General features: G+C 38.7%; 1 protein-coding gene and 1 non-coding gene across 2 annotated transcripts in view; both read right to left on the bottom strand.

Annotated features, from left to right (window-relative positions):
* The window catches only part of LOC134741073 (uncharacterized), a 106,368-nt gene that overhangs the window by 34,973 nt on the left and 58,218 nt on the right, over nucleotides 1-13,177 (bottom strand). The window lies entirely within an intron of this gene.
* On the bottom strand, nucleotides 129-203 carry Trnat-ggu (transfer RNA threonine (anticodon GGU)). The gene has a single exon. It is a non-coding gene; the product is annotated as a tRNA-Thr (tRNA).

Below are 13,177 nucleotides of genomic sequence, written 5' to 3'. Positions count from 1 at the left end.
GTCTCTGAGACCAATCAATCGGTTTCCCGAATGTATATCACTATCTAGTACTAGATATACTACTTATAATATGGGCTATGTTACACTACTACTCTGATTTTTAAATTAAAGGAAAAATGTAAAATTTACACCTCCGGCAGGACTCGAACCTGCGACCATTGGAACACCGGTCCAATCGCTTCTGCCAACTGAACCACGGAGGCCTACCAGATGTGTGCGAATTTTACCATCCCATCCCTCAACGCCTTAAGGGTGGCGTATAGCAACATCTACCTGTAAGAATTGATCTTAACAGGCACCGGAGCCTCAAGTTATATTGAGAATTCGCCAGTAACATTGTGCTAACCCATACTAAACTTTTTTTTATAAAGCAGTAACGTCTGCGAGCGTTACTCCATATTTTTAAAGTAAAGGAAAAATGGAAAAATATACATCTCCGGCAGAACTCGAACCTGCGACCATTGATTCCATCGATTCATAAAAAAAATACTCTCAAGATGCTCTATTAACATATCTATAGGTATAATCAGCGTCAAAATTAGCTCTATTTGACGTTCATAAGCGCATTGTAATATGCTTAAATACTTGAAAAATAAATTACCGTCGTGTTCCGTATCTTCGCCTTCTAACTTTATACATTATACATTTAGCGTTTGCGTCAAATCCGTTAGTTCTGATTTGTTTCAGACAAGTTTATGATGTTTGCCCAATGAATAATCCGAGTTTGAGACCTCGAGCGCCGAACGCAACTTTGTGAAAAATCGAAAAAAACCGCGAAAATTTGGGTTTTTTAGATTTGGGCAAATGTAACCCTAAAGGACTAGTTTTTCAAAGTACCTTCTCAGGACGTTATTAAAGAAGACTACATATGCTACAATACAAGACTAGAATTGTCTCTGTAAATCTAATAGTTTCCAAGATAAAGCCTTTCAATATTTTTAATTTTTCGAACTTGAATTCGTAGGCTAGTAAGTGATTTGTCTCGGGCGATTGTTCCTAAGGTCAAAGCTGATTTGGCCCGGTAGCTACGACATCGTACTGTGCCTAGCCCTCAAAAAAAAGGGGGGGAGGGGGAGGGGCGGTTCAAATTTGAAAGTTCGTTATGGCAAAATAACATTTTTAGGGTTCCATTACCCAAAGGGTTAAATCGGGAATTCGGGACCCTATTACTAAGACTCCGCTGTCCGGCTGTCTGTCCGCCTGTCCGTCTATCTGTCACCAGGCCATATCTCATGAACCGTGATAGCTAGTTGAAATGTTCAGATGTATTTCTGATGCCGCTCAAACAACAAATACTAAAAAGTACGGAACCCGCGGTGAGAGAGTCTGACTCGCACTTGTCCGGTTTTTTTAATACTTCTGAGTCCTGACTATCAGTATAGACCAATTAAGCTTTGAATTTCATTGGTTAACTTGGCAATAAAAGGCGCCAAAGGTACTAGGCGAAGTATGGGTATTTTATTATCCCCAATCTTCGCCTATGGCATGCCTTAACGCTAAATACTAAATTTTTCTGGATTTACTTTTGTTAAGTCTTATCACCTTGGAATGTGTTAATTTAATATGATAATACCTCAAATACACCAGACCAGGACTACTAAAAAAAATGCGTAGTAGGCGAAGATTGGCAGCAGTCTGAAGTTTACATACATTTTCTTTAATTATGCTACGGCTACCAAAAATTAACCAACATGCCAAATAAAGGGGGGTTATGGTTTATAAGTAAAAAAAAAATCTTATTTTTAACAAAATTGTTTATTATTAAGCAAAAAAAGTGTCTCTTTTCGCTTATCAGTGTTTTCGTAATTGAGATCAAATTAACCTTTTGAAAGCAACTAATGTTATCCACCAATTAATGTGGTACAACAGATTTGTCAACCCTAAGGTAGGCGAAATTCGGCAACAAGATGAACGCAAAATATCTTCACCAATGTTTTATCCAATTGTGACTTCTAGATGTAAGCTAGGCATTCAATAATAGTTTTATATGTAAAATAAATAGTTACACGATATAATCATGAAAAACTTCATCATTACTTGGTCTGTATCACTATAACCTACCTCGACAAGATCTGGAGGAACAGAAGCATTCGCCGTTCAACCAAGGTGCGCCTGACTCGATCTCTGGTATTCTCGATTTTCGTATACGGTGTCGAGACGTGGAGTTTGAAAAGTCGCGACAGGGCAAAAATCGACGCTTTTGAGATGTGGTGTTGGCGAAGACTCTTACGCATACCCTGGACGGCTATGAGAACCAATAAGTCCATCCTAGAGGAGCTGAAAATCACCACGCGGCTCTCTACAATATGTCAAGAACGCGCACTCAGCTTTTTTGGACATATCATGCGGTCTAAGAAGCATGACCTAGAAAGGCAGATTATCTTGGGTCAAATGGATGGCAAGCGCGGGCGAGGAAAAGCACCCACGAGATGGTCTGATGGTGTGAAGAGGGTGGTTGGCGGCAACATGCAGTGCGTGACTCATGTGGCTTATGACCGCACACTATGGAGACGGAGCATACATGGTCGCGATCCTCAGCAATGAGGGACCGAGGAAGAAGAAGAAGATCACTATAACACACTGGCTATTAAAACACTGGCTTGAAAAAACGTGTGGTCGGTGTCGCGAAAAAACCTTACTGAACGTCAACTACGTGAAGTTAGCCGCAGATCGTTCAAAGAATGTTGACACCCGTAAAAATACTTTGCACTAGAAACATTTTGTTACTGTCGACTTATGTCAAACTAGGCGAACTTAGGTAGCGCAGGCGAAGTTACAGGACACGACGGCGACGGTATACCTACTTCGAAAAATACAAAAACCTTCTAGTACCAGTATGGGATATCCGAAACTGAGAAAGATAGGTAAAATATATAAATTCTAAAACATTAATGGCTAGAGTATTTTATACATTTTAAAAAATCCAAGGGCTTTTTGAAAATGGAGTACCATTAATACCTTTTGATAGGTTTTGAAAGCTACATACCTGTTAGGCACTATAAGCTTAGTGGTTAGGAACTTTCTGATAAGACTTATATGACCCCTGCGGATGCGGTTTCCGCTCCGGAGTACAAGCGTACGTAGCTATAGGTATACGTCTCTGCATGGTATACGTGCATAGCGCTGTCTCGCTCGCACACACACTTGAGCGGCGTGCGGATCCGCATTAATGTGATTATTATACCGCGTAATGGTTAGGATTTTGCTGATCTAAACTCTGAGCTTCACTACGATTGTGAGAGCGAGCGCATTAACAATGCTAAGTTGCATCCCGGAACACAGATGGCGATTGGCGACACCGAGCAAGATCCGGCCCTGAGCGGCATCACGTTGAAAATGTTAATTCAGCATTTCATTGCCACCGGCGTTTATCAGCGCCGCGCTTGAATACCTAATTGTGTGTGGAGGACGAGGAAACATCGACATGTGAATATTTAGGTCAGGTACCCAATGTTTACATTTTTTCTTTGGGTTAAGGCCGTTCCGTCGGTTTGCCGCTGTCTCTGTCACATTTCGCAAGAAAGAACGGGAAAGATCATGCGCGCCAAGTGTCAATTTTGATCGAATTTTGTCGATTTTTATTTATTTTAAAAACGTTACCCTACAATATCGAAATTCGAAAGCTATGAAATTATTATTTAAGTTAAGATTGTTTTTTCTTCTTTTTTAATTTATAGTATCACATAATAAATAACCGAGTAAAGTTGGATTAAAAGTCCGAGTTAGAGGTTACTTTGGGAATTAATTATATCGAGCGAAGTGTCATAATTTGTGTATCGGAAGCTATGATATTAAAGATAATATAGTCAAGAACTACATTTTTTTTCCACGTCTACGAATATCAACGCCTCTTAGAAAAACAGGATCATATAAGGAGATTTTTCGCCTTCTGGCTCAGGGAACCGCCTTAAGTAGGTACATCTAAAGTATCTTTAAGTTTTAAATTTCTTACTCGTTATTTTTTTGGTGTAAATAAATATTTTATATCTCGGTACACATCTACAAATATTTATCTTAAATGCCTCAATTGGTTTCTATAGGCTTTGTTTATTTATTTATTTTATTTTATTAATTTGAGATCCAACAGCTGTGACATTAACATAAAAGTTATAGTAGATACAGGAAGCCAATTATTTATTTATTTTTCTTAGTATGTTGACTGTACTTTATGCTTGTAAATTATAGTTTGTCAAAGGACTGTCTCATCTCAAACATAGACAGAGAGAATCATAATATCCTTGTTTTATACTAGTGCTAGCACCCAAAAGAAAAGGATGAGTATAGTTTTTTTGTTCTTAATTTACTGCCAATTTGGTTTGACTAACTATAACATAATATGTTATTATAGTATGTAGGTATAAAATACATTAATTAATCGAATGTAGTTGACAAGACGTAGCAACACGTGGTTTTGAAATATCAGTATATAATATAATAAATAGATTAGGTACTTACCTACACCTACTAATACTTACACAATTACACACATTGTATAAGCTTATGTTTATTATATATTATAAAAATACTAAACATTCTTGTCAGAAAGAAAAAGAGATTTTATTACCAAATATTACAGAAATAAATGTCCATGCCGAGATTTGAATCATAGACCGTCGGCTCAACCGTAAAACCAAGTAAAACAGTACAATATTATCGATCTTTTCGCTTTAGCTCCGCACGAGTCTATATCAAACACGTGGAATAAAAGAAACCTAAGTATGTATGTACACTTTCATGCATTCGATATTTGAATTGGATACGATAGAAAGTATACTGATTTAAACTAACACGATTTTCACTCATAATTTTAAAACTAATACGGGACTTAATCGCGTACAAACTTACGTTTATTTAAAACATCCCGCCACATACCATTGGATGTCGTGAGTGTTGTGTGTAGGCAAAGTGACAACCCTAGCGTACAAGTTAATAATCAAGATCAAGTGCGGGTAGTTCGCAAAACCCGCGCGGCAAGAAGATGTTGATACAATTTCTCGCCAGTCTGCCTGTGACCACGAACGTAACGTCACGTTCGAAACGTCAGGCCATAAATAAACGTAAGTTTGTACGCGATTAAGTCCCGTGTTAGTATAGAAAGTAATAAAGTTGACAAATTCTACCGAATACATTACCATACCCTTTTGTAGGTGGTTCTGGCTAATTTTGGGTCAGATTTTATTTGAATTTTGTTATAATATTAATATTCAATGAATAATATTGTATGTTTTCGGTTTAAATATATTTCGATTATTTAGCGATTGAGCTATTTTCCACTGGAGCGAGCGGAGGGCGGTGGTGGGTTCAAATCCTAGCGGCAGGTTTTTGGACCTCATACCTAATTAGAAATCCGCACCTTAATGTATTTAAAATTAGTGCCTACGCAAATATTGGGATTCAGGCTTCAGGATTCAGGCTCTTTTTCGGTTTGTTGAATCTGATTGGTGATGTTTGTTTTTATATTCTTCAATATAATAAAAAGTATAAAAGCAACCAACCGAATAATTAACCTCCTCCTTTTAAATTATAATGCCAGTTAAATAGAGATTCGCAAGGAATACTTAGTTGTCTGTGTTGTTATTTGTTTTATTAAAGTCGGTATTTACCTATCCAGTAAAGCGCTAAGGCGAAAAGGAGCGTTACCTACGATTCAAAATCTCTGTCTTGTAGAGGATATATTATTTTCACCTCAGCAGCTCGAACAAGCCTACTTTCATCACTCCCTGGAGTGAGGAAAGTGCGACTTTCCTCACTCCAGGGAGTGAAACAATGTAGCTTTTTAATTTAGTGAAGGCCATGAACTTCATACTTTTATTAAATTTTTTTTTTATGGTATGGTACGATACGGTACGGTACGGTACGTTACGGTACGGTACGGTACGGTACGGTACGGTACGGTCCGGTCCGGTCCGGTCCGGTCCGGTCCGGTCCGGTCTCGTATCGTATCGTATCGTATCTTATCGTATCGTACATATTATAATACTTTTTTTTCTGTTTATTCTGTGTAATTCGAAATACATTTTAACCTTTAATATGTTCTCACTACTGAGGTGAAAAATTATGTGTGCAACACGAGAGCAAAGTTATTTTACATCTCGTGTTTTTGAGTCCCTCGCTACGCTCAAGATTCTACCTTAGAATCACTCGCTTCGCTCGTGATTCAATTATAGAGTCTTTCGCTTCCTCGAGACTCAAACACTCGCAAGAAAAACCAACTTCCCTCTCTTGTTGCACAAAAAACTATTGTCCACCAAGCAAATGCCCCCTCAATCGAGTCATAGGGATAGTACGAGTACGAATATTAGGTAGGTATCGCATAATGCCCGAATCTCTCGATTATCTATCACATTTGGTTCTGAGTGATAGCGCGGATATTCAATGAGATAGCCCGAATAATGCGTCCATTAGACCGTGGAAACCCACTCTGAGCGAACTAACTATCTGGATATACCTATATTTTAAGGATTTTTATTACTTACAAGTCGTCACGAAGTGCTTTGTAGTAAATATCTTTCATATATTATGTATATTTACAACAACACCACACGTAGGTAGGTACTAATGAGTATTTATTTTAAATGGAATGTGAGCAAGTAATGGGATAAGTTATAACTTATTATTATCATCAATAACAAGTTAACGTAAATAAGGAGCACTGGCCAAAAATTTTGTTATTTAACTTATATAGATATAGATATACCTACAGCCCACAAATTATGCAATGAAATGCAAATCACTGCTGAATGCTTTATGATTATTGGAAGTCGGTAGAATAATAATGCTTTGTTCTTTTGCCTTAAATATTCCGCTTATTCTCATTTGTTTCTTTCGGAGTTGATTTGCAATTTCCGTTACTTTGTTCCTAATCTCCTAATAGTAAATAAATATCATTTTTACATTACAAATAAAATCAGGTATACATATTTGCTCGTCTGCCATTTCCACGCGGTATTTGTTATTTCGAATAAATATTGAACATCAAGGGCTCGTATTAGGTACCTGCTATCCTGCTATGAGATAGAAGGTGAACTCATCAGTAGAGTTTGCAATCCCGTCGCGATGTCAACTTGATAGGGTAAGTTCGGGAATAAATATACACTCCAATTTAAATTTACGAGTAATTATATCTTAAAATAAATATTAAATCGTTTTTTTTTTGTTTGGATATTGACATTTCTTCAACCAAAAACGTCACTTTTGACAATGGCAGATCATATACATAACAAATTCAGATCAAATTCATAACCTGTTATTACAATCAGAACACGCCTTCAGATTGCAGTGGCAGGTCTTCGAAAAGCTTTTATGGCGCTGTTAACTAACGGTATTTTTCCAGCATCAAAACCGATCTAAATTGCTTGGGATTAGATTCGTTACCCAGGCTCCGACAAAAGCTTTCAGTTGGCCTGGTCTGGTGGAAACCAATCTCAAAGAACATAAATTTATGCAACAGTGACAAGGTGACAACAAGATATCCGGACTCAGTTTGCGATTTTGATTTTTCTATCAAGACAAGACCTCCACAAGACCTATTGAGGCCAATAGGGAATATTATCTACTACAATGTAGTAAGTAATACATATTATGCCTTAAACAGTTTTTTGACAGGTGGCAGAAACCGAACTATGGATGGTATAGAAAGGATCGCAATCTCTTATGGCAGAATTGTTGTAAAAGTGACCGCGTTAAGCTTTAAATAATAGTTCCTAATCTCACCGGTGGCGCTTGTTAGGCTCTGGGACATGAGTATAACATGAACCATATAAGGCAACAAATAACCCGACCAAATTACGTAGGCTGTTTTTGGTAGTATTTCGGTGTATGGTGGCGCCGCCTAATTACTGTTTTTTGATGGACACTTTTCATACATAGAGATTTGGCTCCTTTATACAGTCTCCATGAACCGAACTTAAGGTTATCGTGTTTCGAGGTAGGTCCTGTGATTGTGTTAGTGACGGCCTCTACGCAGTTTTGATACTTACATACATAGAGTTGAGATATGGCTATGTAACGTTTTCAATCAAAAGGTACCACATTGTCGCTTGCCATAAGGACGCTCTGACAGGTTATTCGTATTAAGATACAAGCAAATTTCGTCTTTATAGTAAGCGACAAAGTGGTACGTCATATATATGTAGAACAATTAGACTGTGACAGATAGTTTTGAACGCGAACGGTAGAGCTACCCATATCTCTTATTAAAAAAAAACAGGGTGGAGGATACTTTTGGCGCGTTGTTTCATCCATTGCCTGTACTTACATATTACCTACCTATTCTATAGCTACAAATATTTTCAATAACACGCCCGTAAACAAAACTCAATTGGCGAGAGCCATATGCGTCATCATAGCAATCATTCGCATATATCAATTGAAACGAGATTCCTCCTCAGTAAAATCAATCTTAACAAGATTGGCTATTGTACGATAGATTAGGTACTTTTTTCCATAATGGACCATCGCCGTTAGCAATATTAGATACCTTTTCCGGAATTAATCTGTAAGAAGTAAAATATTTGGTGTATACTTTAATTATTCAGGTTAATGAAATTTTACCTATTTTAATTAATTGTTACACAGATCGATCTACCTACTTCAAAAAGAAATATGAACCGAAAATGGTCCTATTTTGCTCCGACATTTGCTCCAAAATAAGGAAAGCATTAACATTTTTTTTAACTATTCATTATTAAATATTCCGATGAATTGATATTATTATTACTATTTTATTTATTAAGAAACAAACAGTCTCGTATATGTAACATTAGATACAACTGTAGTTACTAATATTGCAGACTTACAGTTTCCTTAATTTATGTATTATGGAGAACATCTTATCTAACATATTCTTATCGGGAAATAAATATTATGAAATATTGTATCATACTGAAGCAATGAACAAGGTGCATAAGGTACCCATTGTTTGAAGTATCTTTACTCCAACTACGCTACCCCACCACGCAAAAAAGAGAGATTCGTTTATGACTAATGTGGCATTTCAAAATATTTGAAATTACAATACATTATTAAATAAATTATAAAAAAATAAAAATAATAAATATTAAACATATTAGTAACGGGTCACTCACGTATTTTAAGTCGAAAACGCTCGACTTAAAATACGTGAGTGACCCGTTACTAATATGTTTAATATGTCTGTGTCTCACGGAAGTTTTGTTATTAAAAAAATAAAACACATATTACTCTTAGTCTAAACTATACTACAGCTACCATATAAACTAATAATAATTATAAGTCAAATTTCAGCCGTACAAATCGTCCTGCGACCCCCCCGATGCAAATGTGCCCATCATGTTCGCCGCGTTGCCACGTTGAACCGCGAACCTTTGCATCGGCAGGAAGGACCCAGAGCGAGGATCCAAACCTCCCCGTCTCCCCACTTCCCCAAAGAAAACCTTGGCCTCAGCTCAGCACACCAGCACCTAGTAGTTTCTACTGCTAGAGGGACAAATAAATAGTTCGCCAGGACCTCATATTTCTCCCACTTGCGAACTGCTGCTGCCAACTGCCAACTCGTCTGCTGCCCCTGCCGTTCTCACGGTACGGCCTATATGCGACGCCGCGAAAGTGCTGACGACGCACGTTGCGTCCCACACTAAACATTTCCTTTCTCAGTCAACCCATCCGGTTTCTTCCCGTCAGAGCGACTGAGACCCGGAGGTTCCAGGACGCAAGGGACGCTTGTAGAAACTAGCGCTCTTCGCACGATATTATTAAGCGCGTGGTGCCGTGGGTACCTCCCCGCACATCGACCACAACTCAACGCGTGATGACCGCTGCTCTCCACCATAGTACCGCAGATGCAAACGTGGGGTGACTGGGGTGTACACACCGCACAGCCCAGGCGAAGAGCAACTGCAATCCACGTCGAGTCGTTGTCAAGCAGTGTACCCAATACCCCAGTGCGGAGAGGGAAGCGCGTGAAGCCACGCTCCAGACTCCGGCTTCGACACTGCGATTACCCTCGCCCTGTCTACACCCACCGCACTCTCAACCAATCATCCCACAAACGCTGACGATCCGGTCTCTCTGGCGCCGTTGCCTCCGGGTTGAGACCCAGCCAAGCCTCTATAGCTTTCGCAGCGAAAGGTATGGATTCCCTGTCACGTTATGGAATATTTGAATATATTATTTAGTTATAATAGCATAATTACCCACTGAGGTGCGAAGTTGGACCATTTTACACTGGGGGCTCTGTGAGCTATAGACCTCGCGAGCATAGCTTAAAGCTGAATACTTGTATCTTGTATGGCTCCGCCGTTTAGAATAATTTTGTTGTTATTGCATACAAGCTCTTGTAAAAATTAAACGAATACGCTTAGCCCGCGCTTGATCAATCAACAATACTAATTTTTTTTAATAAAAATAAAAAAAGAACGAATATAAGCAAAAAGTTAAGTCCCAGCATACAATTATTGGGGATCGAACCAAGGACCGAATTTTTGCAAACTCTTCAAAGCGAATGTTTGCAAACTGCACCAGGAATACCAGGATTAGCTCTTAGCCTACTTATTCTAGAGTAAAAACGAAAATATCTAAATACCGCCTAAACCAGCGATAAAAAAAATTCAGTTTCTATTCTAAGATCTAAAAGGTACTCTAAATTTAAATTTTGACAAAAGCTCGGGGCAGTTTATAAAACCACTTAACAATTTTGATAAGAATGTTAAATCTAAGAGATTTCTTCTATTTTCTAATGATTTAATTTTAAAATGTTTAAATCGAGCAGCATAACTTTTAATCCTATGCTGTTACCTTTTTTTTTATTTTATTATAAACTGATCGGCGATTGGCCTTAGTCACACCCGATGGAAAGTGAAGACAGGGCCTAAGATGGAGCTCACCGGTTCAGTAACAGCCTATTCACTCTGTATTCACCTGTAGAGTTCAGGAGTCGTTTTTGAATTCGTCCTATCCGTAGACTGTGCACTGCGTATTGTGGGCGCCACACAACCTACTACTAGTGAGTTGTATAGAAAAACTGCCCTTAATTTCCTAAAGCTTTCGCATTACCACATGTAGTGTATTGGCGTCTCGAGCGCTTACGTCATAGTGACGTCACTGACAGTTAGGAACTTAGGAGTCAGTCGATGACAGACCGCGAGGTGGGCAGTCGTGTCACGTGATGTTTGGGTTGGCGAGCCGTTGGAAATACATTACATCGTATGATTTACTGTGGTAAATACAGAACATTACACCACATATAAGGTATATCGATATCATACTACATTGTACGTTGGACGAAGATTCAAGCATTAAATAAAAACTTTTATAAAAAAAAAGATAAACCGACTTCAAAAAGGATGAAATAAAATATGATCCTTTTAAGGGTTCCGTGTTTAAGTATATGCGTTACCAACTGATATGTTTGAAGTCGGTGACAAGCCAAGTAGTAACAATACCAGTCAAAAATAATGAGCTTTATGTATATAAATCCCATTACAACTGTACAAATATTATAAACGTGAAAGTAATTCTGTCTGCCTCTTTGTTACCTTTTCATGGCTAAATAACTGAACCGCTTTAGCTGAAATTTGGCATGAAGGTTCCTTGAATTGTTTTATATTTTGAAATGTAGTCCTCTGGATAAGCGACAGAAAATAACTCAGTCCCAATCCCACACTTGCGTGCTATGGACTGTTCAAGAATTAGTATTTATTTATTTTATTTATCGTATGGCATCAATACACACACTTCTTAAATTAAACTTAACATCAAAATTTACAATTCCGCAGATACAAACTCGCGCTTTCTGTTAGATTTTTAAAATCCTCAACTGGGCCATTATATCTGGTAACAGGGCACTGAAATACCATATGATGTATGGTCTGTTTCGGATCTCCACACTCGCACGCCGCCGACTCGCTCCACCCCCACTTGTGCCAGAGGTACGCACAGTTGCCGATACCAGTCCTTATAGACGGTTTAATGCACACCATGTTTGTCGGCTTTCGTTGAATCCTTTGGGCCGTTCCTGTGTGGTAAACTCAAAGATGGTGTTGTCTACATGCTGAAGAATTAGTAAGAAATGCTCTTTAAAAAATACGACGATATAAACGCATTAGATTTACACTAATGTGCCGACAAGCATGGTACGAACTGCGCCAAGAAGGTTCAACCGTGTGTTCTGTTCTGAGGTGTGTTCTTAAATACCTACAGAAAGTTCGTTTATTGTCGTCGTGTAACGCTGCGTCTTACATAGGCGAACACTCGCGAACGCGAAGCGAACCAACGCGGCGCGGCGCGGCCGGCCCAAGGCGTTCGCGTTCGCAAAGAGATCGCCCAAGTAGGACACTTCTATAGGTATCAAAGGATTAATCAAGACGCCGTGCCGCGCCGCTTAGCGTCGCGTGTTGTTCGCCTACGTAGTACGCTGCGTTAGGCAATCCAACGTACATACTTATATAGCCGCAGCCTTATCGAATTGCACCAAAATCACTATGAATATATATATGGTTCAAAATTTGGCTTGGCACCGACTTCAAACATATCAGTTGGTAACGCATATACTTAAACACGGAACCCTTAAAAGGATCATATTTTATTTCATCCTTTTTGAAGTCGGTTTATCTTTTTTTTTATAAAAGTTTTTATTTTTCCATTTTTAGTTTTGACATTGTTAAGAGCGTGGCGCATGAATGAAAAACATAATCATGTTTAACTCTAAATTCGTAAACTTTATTAAATAATCAGAATTTTCCTCGAGTCCGTCTGGGAAATCTTTCCTGTCACTAAATCCATTCTCCGCCCCGCCACTGTCCCAATCCCTCAAACCACCAACCCCTAACCCCAGACCCCTTAACTCCTAACCCTAACCCCCAATCCCTTAACTACCAACTCCTCAGTCCCCGACCCATCAACTCACTTCCCCTCAACCCCCAAACCCCCCAAATACTAATACCCGCTACCTTCACCTCTCACACCTACCCTCACTTCTCAGTCTCTTTGGTTGTTTCCAACACTACCTACATCAAAAATCATAATACACATACGAGGGAAGTTCCACATTTCGTCCGTAGTCTTCATCATCAGTAGCCTTACCACGAGATTGACATTGATATATTCGCTATCGTGTGCGTAACTTACTGTTTATGCGTCTTGCTCGTACTGGCATATTAGTGTACAAAGTTACGAAGACGCTAGCGAATATTTAGTTTCA

Source organism: Cydia strobilella, chromosome 4, assembly GCF_947568885.1.
Source record: "Cydia strobilella chromosome 4, ilCydStro3.1, whole genome shotgun sequence".
In the NCBI taxonomy this organism is placed as follows: Eukaryota; Metazoa; Arthropoda; class Insecta; order Lepidoptera; family Tortricidae; genus Cydia; species Cydia strobilella.
The sequence above is the reverse complement of the archived record's forward strand: the minus strand, read 5'-3'. Positions and strand labels throughout refer to the sequence as shown.